This window comes from Stenella coeruleoalba (genome assembly GCF_951394435.1).
Source record: "Stenella coeruleoalba genome assembly, chromosome: 2".
NCBI lineage: Eukaryota > Metazoa > Chordata > Mammalia > Artiodactyla > Delphinidae > Stenella > Stenella coeruleoalba.
Window position 1 is genome coordinate 53,853,394 of NC_137147.1, and position 20,914 is coordinate 53,874,307.

The window sequence follows — 20,914 nt, forward strand, 5'->3', positions numbered from 1 at the left end:
TTCTATATTTCTGTTCCCATAAGAATATAAGCTCCAATAGGCAGGAATTACATCTTATTCATCTCCATCGCCAGTACCTAGTCTAAGATCTCATACATGGTATTTTGTTGAATGAGTGAATGAATGGAAGACATTCTACACCACCCTGCATCATCACCCTCCTCTTCACCTCAACCCCAGCCTGCCACATAGGCTGACTCTTGGCAACAATCGCATAGGCGAGAGTTGGACTTGGTGCAGTCTCTTAGTGCTTTCTCCTCCTGGCGCTATTTCTCCCTAACTCCAAGCCCCTATTTTGTGTCCCACTATTGACTGGCACCTCAATCTCCTTTAAGATATGTATTCACAACAGTACAAAGCATTAAACATAGAATATCTTCCACAAGATCCCTGACAAGTCTCTGTGTAAACACTTGAATTTTTAGTGATGGCAGACTTTCTCCTAAAGCAACACCTCCATTTTCAGATAATTCTTTAACCAAAGTATCCCTCTCTCCAACACTCTCTTGTACTTCTAGGTCTGCCTCTGAGGCTTCCCAAAATAAATTTAATTCTTCTACATGACAGTCTTTCAGCTACGTAAAGGTAGAATCAAGTCCATCTAAGTTTTTCTCCTGCGTTATGTACATTTTTCATTCCCTCAACTATACCTTGTATGATGTAGTTTTAGCTCACACTTCTCTCAATATACTCCTGTTTGTCAAAGTCATTTTCAAAATATGACACCCAGAACTAAATACAATCCACCAGATGTGAGCAATTTACAAGGTAGGGAGGGTAATATTTCCTTGTGATAGGACCAATGATTACTAGTTTGTTTTGTTTTGTTTTTCTGCAACTACATTACACTGTCAACTTATTTTAAGCCTACTGTCAACAACACCCCTAACGTACTATATTATGCACAGGGTTTTTTGTTGTCCATTTTTTCGCTTAAGTGCAGCACTTTACATTGAGTGTTAGGAAATTTCATTTTCTTAGACTTAACCTTCCATCTCCCATTCCAACTAGTCAGGATCATTTAGATTTTAATTCTATCTTTTGACATATTAGCTGTCTCCCAGCTTCATCATTTGCCAGTTTAATGAGTATGTCATTTTAATAAAATAATTCTAAAATATTGAATCTAACATTTTAAAAGGCACATTACCAGAGATATACCTTGGGCACTATTTGAGCACAGCCTTCAAGCCAGTTACAAATCCAATCTCTGTGTTTTTAATGTACCATGCCTTGAAAGCATGTTTGTATTTTAGTATAAAACCTTTAAAAAACCAAAAGCCTACAAGGCCAATAGAAATTAATTATTAATGATGAAATTTTAGAGTTGGAGGAGAAAGTTTTCTACTGGGAGAGTTCTATTTTAGTTGTCTGTCTATTCATAAGCCTATACTAGCTAATATCATCCTTGCCAATGTTGTTGATCCATCTTTTCACAATGGTAGTTGAATTGTGCTGAAGATTTATTAAAGTATTGCCATGAGTGAAACTGATTTGGGGGAGATATCACCTAATGATTTTTTTTAAACATAAACTCTAATGCATGTTATTTCTCATGCTAACATCTGTGGTGAGCAGCTCCACACAAAAAATCCCTAAGGGTTCCAGGTAATCATGCCGGCTATAACAATACAACATTAAAATGATTTCCTCATGTAAAATCTGGAAGAAGAGCTTCCAGATACTAGGCTTGGTTCGTGGCATACACAGGTTGCTATGATCATCGTCTAAATTCATTTTGGATTCAGCAATTTTATTTCCATTTTTACAACTCTCTTAGTCACTGAATCTTCCCTACAGTCTACAACCCTGACTCAGTGAAAACGAGGTGAATCACAAGCTATACTTGTTTTATTTTTAGTGCGAAGCATAATCTTGAGGGAGTTGCAGATGTTCAGAAACAAAATAAAACCCTGTAAGGCCAAAATAATACTCCTTTACATCATAGAGTGTCTCCCATTGCCTGAATTTTAATACATGTCAACAGAGAGGGGGCAGCATGACACTTTCAGGAGAAACTCTGTACTCTGCACTTTTCTGATGCCTTTTTCAGTGTGACAAAAGGCACAAATGGCAAACGAAGAACACCACATTCATGAGCCAGGTGAGGAGTCTACCACACAATTTCATTTCCATTACTCATAGGCTGTCTGTGAGATGCATGGGGGAAAAGAAAACCAGAGTGTCTCTTTTCCAGACAAAACAAACCCTCTTATCAGAGATGACAAAAATGTGCTAAAATTATGCTAAATTAAAGCATGTCAAAAAATGGGTTCCAAAAAAGACTCTAAAGCTATATTTAAAGTGCAAGCTACCTACTTGGGTAACAAAATGTTTGCCAATAATTATTTCTACTTTAGCTATCTTCTATTTGCCAGACTGTGGTAAGAATTGAATATAAATTAAACCTGAACTTAAAATATTACTGTACAGTTCAAGTGGTTTTCTTCCTTTCAAATGAATTTCATATGGATGAAATCACATAATATCAGGCTTTATTTTTACATCACAATGTATGTTTATTTGTAGGTACCCTGAGAAAACTATAGCTCAGTAAAAGGTTTTTCTTTACCTTGGGAAAGTATGTAACTACATGGGCCTAATAAGTGATGGGGACTGACCCCCAAAAAAGACAGCCTCAGCTGCCAGAAAGTGACATCATCTCCAGACATTGTGGGAGGAAAAAAAGAAATCACTCAGTAAAATTAACTTTAGTGTAACTTATAAAGCAAACACAATACTCAGAAGAAAATGGTTCATTTTTAATTTAAATGGCATACTATATCAGTAACATTTCCGGAGCTACCTGTTGGATTCATGGCTCATCTGCAAGATATGATCAAATAGAAAATTTTTTAATTGTAAATATTCATTATATAATTACAGGAATAAGATATTTGGGTATTTTTACCTGTATCACAGCACCTTACTACTCAAAGTATGATTTGTAGACCAGTAGCAAATGGCTTCAACCAGTGGCTTCAGCTAGAAGCTTGTTAAAAATGCAGAATCTTGGACCCCACCCCTACCTCCTGAATCAGAATCTGCATCTTAAACAGATGCCCAGGTGATTACTATGCACATTAAAGTTTCAGAAACACTGTCACAGTAGACTTTAAAAGTCTCTTGTAAAAAAAAAAAAAAAAAAGTCTCTTCTATCTCTGATCTCCCACAACCAGAACTCGATACTCCCATTTAAATATTATAACTGGAACACATTAATAATAAATGTGTTGTTGAGTCCTGCATTCTTTTTAAATTAACTGGAATAAAAATTTTTAGGAAGTTGTCAAGTAATGAATAACTGATTGTAGTGACAAGAATGAGGGTTACATGAAAATTGTAGTTGACCAGGGAAAACAAATCTGATGGATGTAACATTCAGTGTGCTTAGTACTTGTAAGTTGCAAAGGATGCTACTAAATAAGATCAAATGAAGCAGCTATACTGAAATCAAAGAATCACATCAAAGACAAAGGCAAGAAGAAAATCATACTGTCAAATGCAAAGTTTCATTTGAAATAGGAAGCAGAATTTTTATGCAGATTTTTGTGGAAATTATGGTGGGATAGAAAATTATGAGGTAGGTCTTACTAACATCCCTCCCTTTTGTGTTCTGCCTCACCCTGCCTGTATGTTGTAGGGAGAACCCTGTGTCCCAGTCTCTGGGAAAAACTGCTCCTAAACAACCTCAAATAATTGACCACTTCAGGATTTTGTACAAACGTCTTTAATTCTTCTCTATACTATTGCCAGAGTGATTTTTTTAGTGCAAACAAAATTATTTCCCAGATTAAACTCTTCAGTGGTCCAAACCACTTAGCAATTACACAGATCCCTTCATGAGAGGCTCATGACTTTCCAGGCCCATATCCTGCCACTTCCACATGCCCCACCACACAGCCATTCCACACTGCCAACTCAAATCACTGAGCCTTTATACTGTTCCCCCTTCCTCAAAAAGTCATTGCTCTTGCTTTCCTCTAACCTTCTGGGTGCTCATCCTCCACGTCTCAGATTTCAGTGGATAACTCTTTCCTATGTTCTACCAGTGTAGCAGCACTTAATATGTTGTACTTGAATTTATTGACATCTTCTTTTCTTCCACTAGGCTAATAAGTTCCTTGAGCACAGAAATGCTTTACTCATCTTTGTAACCCCAGTACCTAGTACACTGCCAGGCACTAGGTGTATGTCTCCGTTCCTGGGTCCTCTATTTTGATGAAACCTTGGTGGAGCGTTTTTTTTTTTTCTTTTTTTTTCAGAAACAACCTAAATGTCCATTGACAGATGAATGGATAAAGAAAATGTGGTATATATATATATATATATATATATATATATATATATATATACACACACACACACGCACACACACACTCACACACACAAATGGAATATTACTCAGCCATAAAAAATAACAAAATAATGTCATTTGCAGGAACATGGATGGTCATAGAGATTATCATACTAAGTGAAGTCATACAAACATATGATATCACTTATATGTGGAATCTAAAAAAATGATAGAAATGAACTTATTTACAAAACAGAAATGGACTCACAGACATAGAAAACAAACTAATGGTTACCAAAGGGGAAAGGGGGAGGGTGAGAGAGGGACAAATTAGGACTTTGGGATTAACAGATACACGCTACTATATATAAAATAGATAAATAAGGACCTACTGTATAGCACAGGGAACTATAATAGAAAAGAATCTGAAAAAGAATATATATATATTCTATATATATACATATATATGCATATATATGGACATGTATATATATAACTGAATCACTTTGCTGCACACCTGAAACACTGTAAATCAACTATACTTCAAACAAAAACAAAAAGATGTAGTGGTTAGGAGAATAGGCTCTGGATTAAACTGTCTAGGCTTAATCCTAGACAATTTATCTTGGGCTAATAATTGCTTAATCTCTCTAAGCCTCAGTTTCCCAGTCTCTAAAATGAGACTAATAAAAACACCGAATCTCATTGCTGGGGTAGGGGGAAGTAAATGAAACAAAGTATGAAAGATACATATGAGGCATTTAATGTTTGTCAAATGAATGAATGAATATATATTCTCCAAACAAAACATTTAAACATCACAACATATTTTCCATTTCAGTTTGAATAAGTTGATTCTACATTTGACTAAATTCGTGAATCAGGGTCTTTGTCATTTTTTGATACAAGTGCCTCTGTCGTGTGCAAAGACTAGATTTGAAATAGCAGCAATTTTTTAGCTTGATGAAACTGAGAAATTGAAGGAGAATGCTTGCCATCTAGTGGAAACCTGTTAAATTCTAGTGTTGCTTCTGAGTTCTGGTAAACTCTTGGTTTCAGGTGAATTGTTCATTTTACATCTTTTGTGAGAAACTTCCTTCATATATTTGTTTGCATAGATTTATAGGGGGAAAATGCTCTGTGGTAGAGCAAAATAATGATGATGAGCATCATCATCAGCAACATAAGTCTCAAACTATCCTTTGATCAAACAGGATCTGCTTTATAAGATAACATTATGTATATTACAGTATTTTTAAGTCAGGCTTGAAAGAAAATTCCAGGAAATAATCAACAATAGAAAAGACACATACTTGTTTAAGCAGTTACCAGCATTTCTTCCACAGTCCTCATGTAGAAGAGCCAAGAATATAAGTAGATTTATGCTCCCAGGTTTCTATCTGGTTTTAAGACCCAGTTTTTCTGTAAGTAGTCTCCATTTTTTTCTTTCTGCACTTATCTTTTTGTGAATGAAAGTCTGAACATAAAGTGCCAACTGATTTTGTCTTTTGAGAAATCACTTCCTTTTACCATCAAAACATACCCTAAATAATTCTTTTTTCTTAACAGATATCATGTTTAATAAGTATTTCTTGGTTTGAGTTTAATATTACTCCTTTAATCACCATAGAGATAAAACCCTGAAGTAGCCAAGTCTTATGAAACTAACTCACATCTCAAGAAACAAATTACACTCGTAGGATCATGAGCTGTGGCAATGATGTACAGTTCTTGGGTCAAAAGTGTAACTATTCTACATGTTGAATAAGGTTCCTTCTCTCTAAAAATGAAAAAACTTGACAAAGTTATGGGTGATAATTCTTAAAAGAGGCAAGTAAGTGGATTCCATAAAACTATTTGAAAGGTTAATAGTTTTAAAATATAATGAGGCAGGAACTATGGTTAGGAGGGAAAAAAAAAACGTGCCAGTGAGACAGGTAGAAATGTATTTGTGCAAAGCATAGAGTAGACAATGGTTCCCAGGACCATGTATCTTTCAGCATGACCTTTAAGTGAGGCTATTTTTTACTTTCATCTACATACTGAACTGACTTATCCATAAACCAAGCTTGAGTTTTTTAGTTACCCTTCAGGTAGTCATAGAGAATCCCCAAAGAATCATAGGCATGAGATGAGGGAAGGGCACTGATATCACTATGCCATGGGGGGGTCTATGATACCTACTCATGAAGCATGTTTATGCCATCTGGTCATGCTTATACTTACTCCTAAATGTACCACTTCCATCTTGCAATGTACTGTTGCTGGGCCTGTCTGACCTTATCATTTGGGGAGTCTGACAGGACTCAGTACTAGACAGAAAGTCACTTGATGCTCCATGGCCAGGCATCCTGCCTCCACCAGGGACCTGCGCATATCAAAAAGCACATAATTCTCCACTGAAAATGGCATGGCCTTGCTCCAGAACTCAAAGGGCTTACATTATGATTTGCCCACTGGGGCCTGCCACAAACTCCATGCAGCATCTTTTCTCACCAATACCTTTAACATCATACAGTCTGCCCAATTGTATGACCCAAGTGGCAGGGCTGCTTGCACCACAGCCTGGACCTGTTGCTGAACTCTTTCCTACTCTAGATCCCAATTAAAGTTGTTAGCCTTTTATGTATATGGGCCAGAGAAGTATTCTTAGGTATAGAATTATGCTGCCTCCAGAACTCAAGAGCCCACCAGGTACTGTGCTTTCTTCGTAATATAAAGATGCAATAATTTGTCTTTTACTTTGGAAGAGATATCCAGGCATACCACTGATCAAGGATCTCTAAAATATTTACAAATGTGGCAGGCATTTGAATCTTCATAGAATTTGTCTCCCACATTCCCGCACCATGTCTTATCAATGCCCCCACTGTGCTATTTCTTGCAAATCCAATCCAATCAACATCATGTCATCAAAGTAATTAATTAAAGTTGTATAGTTCAGAATGTCAGAATGGTCCATATCTTCTCAGACTATATTATGACAGAAGGCAAGAGACTTAAAACGGCACTGGCTAGGGACTTCCCTGGTGCCTCAGTGGTTAAGAATCCACCTGCCAATGCAGGGGACATGGGTTCGAGCCCTAGTCTGGAACATCGCACATGCTGCAGAGCAACTAAGCCCGTGCACCACAACTACTGAGCCTGCGTGCCACAACTACTGAAGCCTGCATGCCTAGAGCCCACGCTCCGCAACAAGAGAAGCCACAGCAATGAGAAGCCCACGCACCACAAGGAAGAGTAGCCCCCACTTGCCGCAACTAGAGAAAGCTGCATGCAGCAACAAAGACCCAATGCAGCAAAAAATAAATAACTAAATAAATTTATTTTTTAAAAAAACTGCCCTGGACAAACCTATAAATGGATATTATTATCCATTCCATATGAATATAAACAGTTTAATTTTTTTCTGGCTTTTTTCCTGGGTAAAAGGAAATATTTTGGATCACCTTTCTCCTTTGGCTGAATGGATGTTTCTTCGTTCTGTTCCTCATTACGCCTGGTCAAAGTGTCATTAATTCTGTGTTATGTAAGTCCCCCTATGTGTGTATCACACTTGCTAATACTACTCAGACCCAATTATCATTCAAAATATGTCAGTTAATCACAAGAGGGACCATCTGAGATTAGGAATAAAATAGGTCAAGTGTATAACTACCAGAAGAAAAGAAAACTCAAAAATATTTCCTCTGCTGAAATTATTATTACCATGAGATACCTCAAGATCTTGAAACTAGCAAAGAAATGTTTCAAGTCCAAACATGACTTTGACTTTTATAAAAAGTATCTTATTTAATTATCACAACAACTCTACCAAGTAGGTATTAACATCCCTAATTTATAAATGAGGAAACAATTTTTCTTTTTTGCCATGCCGCACAGCTTGAGGGATCTCAAATCCCCCACCAGGGATTGAACCCCGGCCACGGCAGTGAAAGCCTGGAACTCTAACCACTAGACCACCAGGGAACTCCCAACAATTTTTCTTTTTGGCAATATGCTATTGTTTTATTCTTTGCTTTGGAAATTTCCTCATATTTTAGTGCTTTAAATTCTCAAATAAACCCATTAATTTATATAGTTACTGAATTACTTTAAGAAGACAGAATAATTCTTCTTGCTGTTGAACATAAATTAAAAATACAGAACAGTCCAGGGAATGCAAAGAAAACATGACAACATTTCTGGAAACAATAACAAATATCTTAAGTGTTCAGTATACATTTGACATTAGAATTACAGAGAAATTGTACAATATCAATGTTGTAAAAATGTAAGGGATGTCTATGTGTGTCTTGATTCTTTTATGTTTTTCCTTTTAAAAAAATTCTTTCACACATAGATTTCACAGTCAGAGCCTAGCTATTAGTGCATGGTTGTTCTCTAATTTCCCAGGGAAATTTACTCCTTACATGGTTCCCTCTAACATAGCATAATCTAACACTAATCATAATTGTGGGTCTCCAAATTAATTTTTTCCTTGAAGTGGTTTTGTTTTATTTTTTAATACCACTTCACCCATTTGTCCCACCTCTTCATCCCCTACCTCTGGCAACCAGCAATCTGTTCTCCGTATCTATGAGCTTGGGTTTTTGAGGGGAGCGGGAGGGTGAGGAGGGAGTTTAGATTTCATGTATAAGAGAGATCACATGGTATTTGCCTTTCTCTGACTTATTTCACTCAGCATAATACCCTCAAGGTTTATCCATGATGTCCCAAATGGCAAGATTTCATTCTATCTATGGCTGAATAATATTCCATCATATATATTTGTGAGTGTGTGTGTGTGTGTGTGTGTGCGCGCGCGCGCACACGCACGTGTGCACAATCACAGTTTCTTTATCCATCTATCCATCAGTGGACACAACTGACTTCCATGTCTTGGCTATTATAAATAACACTGCAATGAACATCGAGTTGCATATATGTTTTTGAGTTAGTGTTTTCATTTTCTTTGGATAAATATCCAGCAGTGGAATAGTCAGATCATATGATGGTCCTATTTACTTTTTAAAAATTTTTTGAGGACCCTCCATATTGTTTTCCATAGTGGTTACTCCAATTTCCCACTAACAGTGCATAAGGGTTCCCTTTTCCCTACATCCTTTGCAACACTTGTTATTTCTTGTCTTTTGATAATAGCCATTCTAATAGGTAAGAGGTGATAACTCATTGTGGTTTTGATTTGCATTTCCCAGATAATTAGTAATGTTGAACATCTTTTCACGTACCTGCTAGCCATTTGTATGTCATCATTGGAAAAACGTCTGCTTCAGATAGCCTGTCCATTTTTTTAACAGGTTCTTTTTTTTACTAGTAAGTTGTATGAGTTCTTTGTATATTTTTACTATTAACCACTTATCAGATAAGTAACTTGCAAATATTTTCTCCCATTCAGTAGGTTGCTTTTTCATTCTGATGATGGTTTCCTTTGATATGCAGAAGCTTTTTAGTTTGATGTATTTCCACTTGTTTATTTTTGCTTTAGTTGTCTTTGCTTTTGGTGTCAGATTCAGAAAATCATCACCATGACCTATGTCAGGGAGCTTACTGCCTATGTTTACTTCCAGAATTTTTATGGTTTCAGGTCTTAGGTTTAAGTCTTTAATTCAATTTGAGTTTATTTTTGTATATCGTGTAAGATAGTGGTCCAGATTGATTCTTTTGCATGTGTCTGTCCAGTTTTCCCACCTCCATTTATTAAACAGACTGTCCTTTCCCCATTGGATATTCTTGGCTCCTTTGTCATAAATTAATTAAACATATATGCATGGGTTTATTTCTGGGGTCTCTATTCTGTTCCATTAATCTATGTTTATGGTTTTTATGGCAATACCACACTGTTTTAATTACTATAGCCTTGTAATATAGGTTGAAATCAGATAGCATGATTCCTCCAGCTTTGTTCTGCTTTCTCAAGGTTGTTTTGGCTATTCTGGATCTTTGGTGGTTCCATACAAATTTTAGGATCATCTGTTTTGTTTCTGTGAAGAGTGCCATCAGAATTTTGATAGGACCTGCAATGAATCTGTAGGCTGCTTTGGGTAGTGTGCATCTTTTAACAATAGTAATTCTTCCAATCCATGACCAGGAAATATTTTTCCGTTTATTTGTGTCTTCTTCAATTTCTTACATTAATGTCTTATACTTTTCAGTATTCAGGTCTTTCACCTCCTTGGTTAAATTTATTCCTAGATATTTCATTCTTTCTGATGCAATTATAAATGGGATTGTTTTCTTAATTTCTCTTTCTTTCATTTGAATTTTATTTTATTTTTTTATAAAGCAGTTCTTATTAATTATCTATTTTATACATATTAGGGTATATACGTCAATCCCAAACTCTCAATTCATCCCACCACCACCACCACCCCACTGCTTTCCCCCCTCGGTATCCATATATTTGTTCTCTACATCTGTGTCTCTATTTCTGCCTTGCAAACTGGTTCATCTGTACCATTTTTCTAGATTCCACACATATGCGTTAATATACGATATTTGTTTTTCTCCTTCTGACTTACTTCACTCTGTACGACAGTCTCTAGGTCCATCCATGTCTCTGCAAATGACCCAATTTCGTTCCATTTTATAGCTGAGTAATATTCCACTGTATATATGTACCACAACTTCTTTATCCATTCATCTGTCGATGGGCATTTAGGTTGCTTCCATGTCCTGGCTACTGTAAACAGTGCTGCAATGAACATTGGGGTGCATGTGTATTTTTGAATTATGGTTTTCTCTGGGTATTTGCCCAGTAGTGGGATTGCTGGGTCATATGGTAATTCTATTTTTAGATTTTTAAGGACCCTCCATACTGTTCTCCATAGTGGCTGTATCAATTTACATTCCCACCAACAGTGCAAGAGGGTCCCCTTTTCTCCACACCCTCTCCAGCATTTGTTGTTACTAGATTTTCTGATGATGCCCATTCTAACTGGTGGGAGGTGAAACCTCATTGTACTTTTGATTTGCATTTCTCTAGTAATTAGTGATGTTGAGCAGCTTTTCATGTGCCTCTTGGCCATCTGTATGTCTTCTTTGGAGAAATGTCTATTAAGGTCTTCTTGCCATTTTTGGATTGGGTTGTTTGCTTTTTTAATATTGAGCTGCATGAGCTCTTTATACATTTTGGAGATTAATCCTTTGTAAGCTGCTTCATTTGCAAATGTTTTCTCCCATTCTGAGGGTTGTCTTTGTGTCTCATTTATAGTTTCCTTTGCTTTGCAAAAGCTTGTAAGTTTCATTAGGTCCCATTTGTTTATTTTTGTTTTTATTTCCATTACTCTAGAAGGTGGGTCAAAAAGATCTTGCTGTGATTATGTCAAAGAGTGTTCTTCCTATGTTTTCCTCTAAGAGTTTTATAGTGTCCAATCTTATATTTAGGTCTTTAATCCATTTTGAGTTTATTTTGTGTATGGTGTTAGGGAGTGTTCTAATTTCATTCTTTTACATGTAGCTGTCCAGTTTTCCCAGCACCACTATTGAAGAGACTGTCTTTTCTCCATTGTATATCCTTGCTTCCTTTGTCATAGATTAGTTGACAATAGGTGTGTGGTTTATCTCTGGGCTTTCTATCCTGTTCCATTGACCTATATTTCTGTTTTTGTGCCTTTACCATATTGTCTTGATTACTGTAGCTTTGGAGTATAGTCTGAAGTCAGGGAGTCTGATTCCTCCAGCTCCATTTTTTTCCCTCAAGATTGCTTTGGCTCTTCAGGGTCTTTTGTGTCCCCACGCAAATTTTAAGATTTTTTTGTTCCAGTTCTGTAAAAAAATGCCATTGGTAATTTGATAGGGATCGCATTGATCTACCCGTTGAGGTAAGTGGGGTATTAAAATCACCTACTATTATTGATTGATAGCTTCAGGTCTGTTAATATTGGCTTTATATATTAGCAAACATTATAAGAACTGTTTCTTATTCTCTTTCCTAATTGGAATAGAAAAGAATGCATTTTCCAACTCAATGGCCACTCACCACATACCTGAGGCCAAACTAATCTATTCTAGCAAAGGTTCTTCATCAAGCACATGAAATTATCTTTATACTTATAGTACACTTTGAACCAAAACATACTCACTATTTCAACTTTGGACAATAGTTGTCTCTGGCTTTTATTTTGCAAGGGAAGAAAAACATCTGCAGAAGAAAATCCCCAGAACTCAGCTGAAATAAATTTTACTTTTGTTCTTTTCTCAACTCCCAAGGTTAGATAATCATAAACAAAACCTAAGGAAATACCTTCTACAAATACTCTTTTTAAGATGACTCAGGTTAAAAAACATGCAGTAGGTGAAAAGTGGGGAGAGGCTTTAAAAAGTAAAACAGCAAAAGATAAGATGTATTTAAACATTTTTTTAAACTGCACAAGGGCACTGAAATGGCTGAGTGGGACTGTGTTGAACAATTATTTGGGCATGCATAGATATGACAGTCATTGATATTCTAATCTAAACTATTGGACAGACATAAGCCATTTCAAAGAAAAGAATTCTCTGACTTTTTAAAGCCTTACAAAAGAAAATACCTGTAAGTTTAATGTCATCTGTCAGGAAGCTTCTTTTTTTAATAAGGGTGTCCACTCCTTCTGTCACTAGGAAAGTGTATACTGACCTGTCTGAGTCCATTCCCAGAGTATAAGCCTTAGCAGGAAACAGAAGGGGCACTCAGCTGAGGTTTGAAGATATTTTAATAAAGAAACTATCTACACATGTATGAAAAGAGTTAAGAGATTCAATAGGCATGTTGAGTACTCTGGGACTGTTACCACTTCTAGGCCTGAAGGGACAGGCTGGAGCTGGAATGATGGAAGAATTGAGGAAATGGAAACCTGTACTTGTAGAACTGCAGCCACAGCCAGAACACAGCTCCAAGGCAGCGATGGAGAGAAGGAAGGGATACACTGATCTCTCCTCTCTCCCTCCTCTTACCCTTCAACCCCTTGCTGGTGCTTCCCATTGCCCAAACCAACTGGAAGCAAGAGGACAAGAAAGTCTAGGAAATGCAGTTTATCTGGATCCATCCCCAGGGAAAAAGACTAGGGTGTAGAAGTGTGGAAAATAAACCTGGGAAAGGGGAGCAGGGAAAACAGAAAATAACCAACCCAGCACTCAAATACCTTACCTAGTAATGGCTAATTATAGCAAGTATAAAATAACCCATGTCCTGTTCTTCTTAAAAGGTGTCCCTGAGGAGTATCATCTCCAAGGTTCAATGATGCACATGTCCCAATATTGAGTTGCCATCTCTCACCAGAGCAGAAACAAACTAAGTCTCTAACAGCATTCTGACATCCTTTGATTACATTACTCAACTACCTACTTACCGCATCTACTCTGCTTCAAAGGGACAAGTCACAACCAACTTTTTTCTGAATCTCTCCATTGCTTTGAACATTAGGTTTTAACTAGATACTCTATTGTAAGCTATAATATTTTATGACAAAGTAGTTATATCAGTTTGGGGAAACTAAATATTTTAGGGTGGGAACTAAATCCAACTCACATGTGAAAACATTAACCAGAGATAAATGTGTATGGATGCCACAAAAATATAGCATGAATTAAAAGCATCAGTTCTTAAAAACCACTTTTACCAAAAATAAACATTCACGTCATTTGAAACAAAAGAGCAAAGGAAAATCAAAAGAGCTATTTGATAGGGAAATGACTCAAATAAACATACTCTAAGACATATACATTATATGGAAAAGAATATGAAAAAGAATATATATATATATGTATAACTGAATTACTTTGTTGTACAGCAGAAACTAACACAACACTATAAATCAACTATATCTCAATTTTAAAAAGGCATATACATTATATAAAATAATGGGAGTTTTCTTTCCATATTCAAAAAATGGCACAAAAATGTAAAGTTATTGACATTTAAGCTACATTACCCATTTGAATTATTTTACTCTTCACATAATAATCACTGAAATAGTACATTCTGTAGGACACTTTTGTTGACAAATTAACAACTGAAACTATCATTAATTTTGCAAGTATGAAGTACCTGATGGACTTGGGTCCTAGGACAAGCACATTATACTACTATTTGCTTTCAGAAGGCTCCCTGTGAGAGCCCTGTTTGCAGAAAGTGCCACATCATGGTTAAGAGCATGAACTCTGGAAATAGATGCCCAGCTCTGCCAGTTGTGTGTCCTTAGGCAAGGATACTTAACTTCTCTGTACCTCAATTTCCCCATCTATAAAATGGGTAAATAACTGCCTCATGGGAGGTTGTGAAGACTAAATGAGTTAATTCATGTAAAGTGCTTTCAGCAGTGTTGTGAATAAATACACAACACATATTAGCTATTGTTATCATAGTTACCCTCTCCCTCATGTTTAAGACTACTCCTTGGAAGAGCTAAGTGATTATCAGGGAACAGAATCTCTTTTTGCCATATTCTCATTTCTTTATCCTACAAATTAACCCTACTCTCAATACAAGCATCGATTTCAAAGGAGAGCACAAATATGACTAAACAGAAACATTGATTCTATCAGGAACTGCAGTTGGGCTACAATAAGCAGACATAAAAAAGTTTAAGCATACAAGGACTTGTTCTTTCCTGTAAGGATACAGAGCTGTTATGGTGGCTCCACAAAAAGCATCAGGCATCCTGCTCAATTCTATCATCTCAACCATCCTCAGTGAAAGGCTTTCACCCTCAAAGTCACCTCATGAACCAGGATGACTGCTGAGCTCTAGCTATCACATTCACATTCCAAACAGCAGAAAAGGCAAATGAGTCCTCTCCCAACCAAACCAGTTCCCACTGAGAAATTTCCCAGAGGTCCCACACATCACTTCCATTGAACTTAGTCAGTTGGTCACATCTAGCTGCAAATAAGTCTGGAAATATAATATTTTAGCTGGGTGTATTGCTGCTTTGAAAAAAATTGGGATTCTATTTCCTTGCTTCAAGGATTCAGACTGTGAGATCCAGTTTCTCTTATTAGAAAGACAGGCAGACGGAAAGAAATAGCTCTCAAAAATATATCGGTGATGACTCTATAGATAAAGAGTTGATGACAGTAATGCTACATAATACTCAATTTGCTTATTTGGTTGTTAGACATGTAACAAAGATGAAAAGGGAGAGTAAACTACAAAGTTTAAAACAAGAACATCTTTCTTTTAATTTCATGTACATGTTAGGTGAAGGAGGTTTTATGACCTAAAAAAGTCAAAATTTTCTTTTTTATAGTGCAGGAACAAAAGGAACCTAAAAAACAAGATCTACCCTTTAGAAAATCATAGAATTATAGTTGAAAAGGAACTTAAGGTTACCTGGTACACATACCATTCTGGTATTTTATCCTCATGATATCACCTTCTCCAAGTGACCTGGCCTATATTTGAACTTATGTGAGAACTGAATGTTTCTTGAGGCAATGCACTCCATTCTTAGAAAACTCTGACTTTGAACATTTTTTCTTATGTTTAGCCAATATCTCTCTATAGCTTCCATTCACTAGTTTTAATTCCAACCCTAGGGGCCATGCATAGCCTTGGGGCTATACAAATACTTTTCTACAATGTACCATGTGCCCCTGAATCTCTTTTTCAGTAGACTTTGATAATAAATTCTTATTCCTTATCTTTTTGTTTCAAAATTGGAATAACTTTGTTTTGCTCAGTATAAAATATATTCTCACTGTAAAAAAAATTTTTAAATATAGATTATATAAAGCAAAAGTCTCCTTCCTAATCCCACCTCCTTGAAATAACCATAATTAACATTTTAATGTATACAACAGACACAACTGGCTTAGCTGTGCAGTTCATAACTATTACCTCAGTGGCCATGTCCATATTACTGTTTCTTATAGAAGCAGTCCACTCCCCTGACAACAGGCTGGCCAATCATAGAATATCACCCTCATATTAACACTACTTGGTCAAAAAATGTGAGCGTATGACACAAGACTAATCAGAATCTTGCCCTGAGATTTTCACAATGGGAAGCTGAGAAAAAGGAATCTCTTTTGCCACACTGGTTTTAGAGTTGTACCATTTGTATCTGTAGAAGTAGCTGGCAGCCATGTTTCTCACAACATGGAGGAATCCTGTCTGCAGTAAGAGAGAATGAAGCCAAAACAAGATAGAGAGAGAAAGAGATGAAAAAGTAAAAAAAAAGGCTGGCAGTGTTCAGGCTCCACACTCTAGTCTCCGAATTCCCTAAACCTTCTTTGGTTCTGGAAGCAATTGTTTTTAAGTGTGAGCTACCTCAGTCGTTTCAACAAACCTCCTTTTCTACATAAACTAATTTGACTAGATTTGGTACCAAAGGAGTTCTTGGCTAATTCAAAGAATATCCTTTCAGGCATCAAAAATATATTCAAATAAGTGGGGCTATAGTATAATTACTGTCCTTTACCTTGTTTTGCTTCTTAACTTTAAAATAGTCATGGACTAGGACTTCCCTAGAGGTCCAGTGGTTAAGACTCCGTGCTTCCAATGCAGGGGGCACGGGTTCAATCCCTGGTTGGGGTACTAAGATCCCACATGTCGCATGATGCAGCTAAAAAAAAAATTTTTTAAAAATTAAATAGTGATGGTCTTCCTTCTATGGCAAAACCTCTACATGTCTTAGCAGTTTTAATGGCTGTATAAGCATTCATTTGCATAAGGTACCATTTTTTATTTAATCAATCACATTGAAAAAAATTTAGATAATTTTTCATTTCATTAGTACAAATAATACTGTGCTTATCCTTATATATATATTTTATTTCATACTTGTATGATTATTTATTTAGAATAAATTACTAAAAGTTGGATTGTTGGTTCAAAATATATGTACATTTAAAACTTTAATAGTTATCAAATTTCCCTCTAGAAAAGTTATAAACATTTCTATTTCTAGCAACTATGTGGTCAAGGGTCTACCACTACACACCCTCACCTGCAGTGGACATAATCACAATTTAATCTTTATCTATATGATAGTCAAATGTGCTGTCTCATTGCTGTTTTTATTTTCACTTATTTAATTGTTAGGAAAATTGAGCATTTTTTCACTTTGACCATTTATATTTATACTTCTCTTTGCTTTTTTCTCTTCCTACTCTTCCTCTTCCTCCACCTCTTTCTTTGAGGAAAGAGATACATGAGGCCCAGATCAGGGCAGGGATATCAATCACTGCATTTATTCTAAATACTCCTGAAATTTAGAATAACGCTGCCAAGTATTATATGTGGGGTTTTTTCCTCCAGTTTTTTTGAGATTTTTATTTGACATACAGTACTATATAAGTTTAAGGTGTACAGCACAATGATTTGACTTATACCATGACATAAGTTTAGTGAACATCCATCATCTCATATAGATACAAAAGAAAAGAAAAAAATATTTTTTCTTATGATGAGAACTCAAGATTTACTCTCTTAACAATTTTCATATATAATATATAGCAACTTTTATTATATTAATCATGTTGTACATTATATTCCTAGTGCTTATTTACCTCATAACTGGAAGTTTGTACCTTTTGACCACCTTCATCCAGTTCCCTCTTCTCCTATCCCGTCTACAGTAACAACAATTTGATTTCTTTTTCTATAAGTTTGTTTGTATTTTGAAGTATAAATGACCTACCTACAATACTATGTTAGTTCCTGGTGCACAACGTAGTGATTAGATATTCCTATACATTACAAAATGATCACCATGATAAGTCTAGTTACCATCTGTCAACATATGAAGATATTACATTATTATTGACTGTATTTTCCATGCTGTACATTACATTCCTGTGGCTTATTTATATTGTAACTGTAAATTTGTACCTCTTAATCTCCCTCACCTATTTCACTCATCTTCTCCTATCCTCCTCCCCTCTGGCAACCACCTGTTTGTTCTCTGTATCTGTGACTCTGTTTCTGTCTTGTTATGTCTGTTCATTTATCTTGTTTTCTAGATTCCACAAATAAGTGAAATCATACAGTATTTGTCTTTCTCTATCTGACTTAATTCACTTATCACATAATACCCTCTAGGTCTACCCATGTTGTCACAAATGGCAAGAAACTGAAGATGACACAGACAAATTTAAAGATATATCGTGTTCATGGATTGGAAGAATTAATATTATTAAAATGGCCATAATCCCCAAAGTAATCTACAGATTCAATGCAATTCCTATCAAAATACCAGTGACATTTTTCATGGTATTAGAACAAATAATCTTAAAATTTGTACAGAAACACAACCCCAAATAGCCAAAACAATCTTAAGAAAGAAGAATAAGCTGGAGGTATCACACGCCCTGACTTTAAACTATACTACAAATCTACAGTATTCAAAACTGTATGGTGCGGGCACAAAAACAGACACATACCTCAACAGTTTCCAGTCCAAAGAGCAAAATCAACCAGATGCTCCACATCAGGGACCAGAAGGAATCCAGACAACTTGGTATCTCAGTCAGGACTTGTATCCCCTCCTTCTCTTGAAAATGGAAAGAAAGAAAAAGAAATAGGAAAAACAGAGAATTCACTAAAAAAACTGAGCAAAAAGCACAAGTTCAGAGCACGAATTTATTGAAGATAATAAGGAGAATGTAAACTCCCCAACCCCCACCTCCCTCCCCATGCCAAAATCCTTGGATTTCCTGAAGTTAAACAATAGAGTATAGACTAATTTTATTTGACTGTTAAACAAAAGGGTAACCCCAGAAGGCTGGCAATAATATTTGAGAATATTTAGGATACATATGTTACTTTTATGCCACTTTTCTATCTTATAGTTCTGCAGTTGGTTATTGTTTTGAGGAACTCAAATATAAAACCTTATTTCTATGCCAGTAAGACCTATAACTATCCCATTTAAATTATATTTGGTTTATTTAGCTCATTACTCAAGCTTTTAGAAGATATTTTGGATCCTAATTTTATCATATAATATACTCTCTACCCTAGAGTCATAGTGATGGCACAGTTGATTAGCCTTTATCATTCTCATCAAAATCTTTAATAAAAATGTTGTTAAGTCTCACAAGGTTGGGGAAGAAAGAGCTGTCAAAATAACCACTAGTGGGTATCATTCAGACAGTTGTTATTTTAGAAATTATACACATATCACCCCATGTTCTTAAATTTAAGAAGTTCTTGTCAAATGCCCATTAATACTGCTCTAGCATTTTCTTGATCTTCCTGATGAGTCACCCCATCAATTTAAAGATGTTTGAAATTTGTCTGAGAATTTTCTCTGCAGATAATGACTAACAGAAAGGAATCCTGAGCCAGGATTATTTTCCCTGTCAGCATGATGTTTCTAAACCACTTTACAGACTAAGATCAGAGTTTTCATTTAAAATGATATCTTCTTGATTCCAAATAGCCAAAGCAATCTTGAAAAGAAGAACACAGCTGGAGGCATCACATTCCTTGACTTCAAACTATATTACATAGTTATAGTAATCAAAACAGTAGGTATTGGCATAAAAACAGACACATAGATCAATGGAACAGAAGACAGAACCCAGAAATAAACCTACATACATACAGTAAATTAACTTACAGACAGTCTCTTCAATAAATAGTATTGGGAAAACTGGACAGCCACATACAAAAGAATGAAACTGGACCACTGTCTTACACCATACACAACAATTAACTCAAATGGATTAAAGACCTGAAACCATAAAACTCCTAGAAGAAAACAAAGGCAGTGAGCTCCTTGACATCAGTCTTGGTGATGATTTATTTTAATTTGACACCAAAAGCAAAGGCAACAAAAGCAAAAGTAAACAAGTAGGATTACATCAAACTAAAAAGCTTCTGCACAGCAAAGGAAACCATCAACAAAATAAAAAGGTAACCTACAGTAAAAAAGCAACCAATCCAAAAATGGTCAGAGGATCTTAACAGGCATTTTTTCAAAGAAGACATACAACTGGCCAACAGGCAACAAGATGCTCAATATGCCTAATAATCAGGGACATGCAAATCAAAACCACAATGAGATATCACCTTACACCTGTTAGAATGAATGGCACTTATCAAAAAGACAAAAAATAACAAGTGTTGGTAAAGATGTGGAGAAAAGGGAACCCTGTGCACTGTTGATAGAAATGTGAATTGGTGCAACCACTATAGAAAGCAGTATAGAGATACCTCAAAAAATTAAAAATAGAACTACCATCTGATCCAGCAATTCCATGGCTGGGTATTTAACCAAAGAAAAATAGACTAATTCGAAAAGATATTTGTACCCCCATGTTCACTGCAGCATTATTTACAATAGCCAAGACATGGAAACAACTTAAGTGTCCATTGATGGATGAATGGATAAAGAAATTGTGGTATATATATATATATATATATATATACACAATAGAATATTATTCAGGCTTAAAAAGAATGAAATCTTGCCATTTGTGACAACATGGATGGAGCTGAAGGGCATTATGCTAAATGAAGTAAGTCAGAGAGAGACACACATACCTTATGATCTCACTTGTATGTGGAATCTAAAAGAAAAAACAAAAGAATAAAAGAAAAAAAAAGCTCACAGATAGAGGACAGATTGGCGGCTGCCAGAGGCAAGGCTTGGGGGATGGGCAGACAGGCAAAGGGAGTCACAAGGTACA

General features: G+C 35.9%; 1 long non-coding RNA gene across 1 annotated transcript in view; it reads right to left on the reverse strand.

Annotated features, from left to right (window-relative positions):
- LOC307182424 overlaps positions 1 to 18,740 on the reverse strand; it is a 109,428-nt gene extending 90,688 nt beyond the window's left edge. Inside the window, exon 1 of the long non-coding RNA XR_013827167.1 lies at positions 18,662 to 18,740. This is a non-coding gene — a long non-coding RNA (uncharacterized lncRNA). The remainder of the gene's footprint in view (positions 1 to 18,661) is intronic.
- Between the last annotated feature and the right edge of the window lie 2,174 nt (positions 18,741 to 20,914).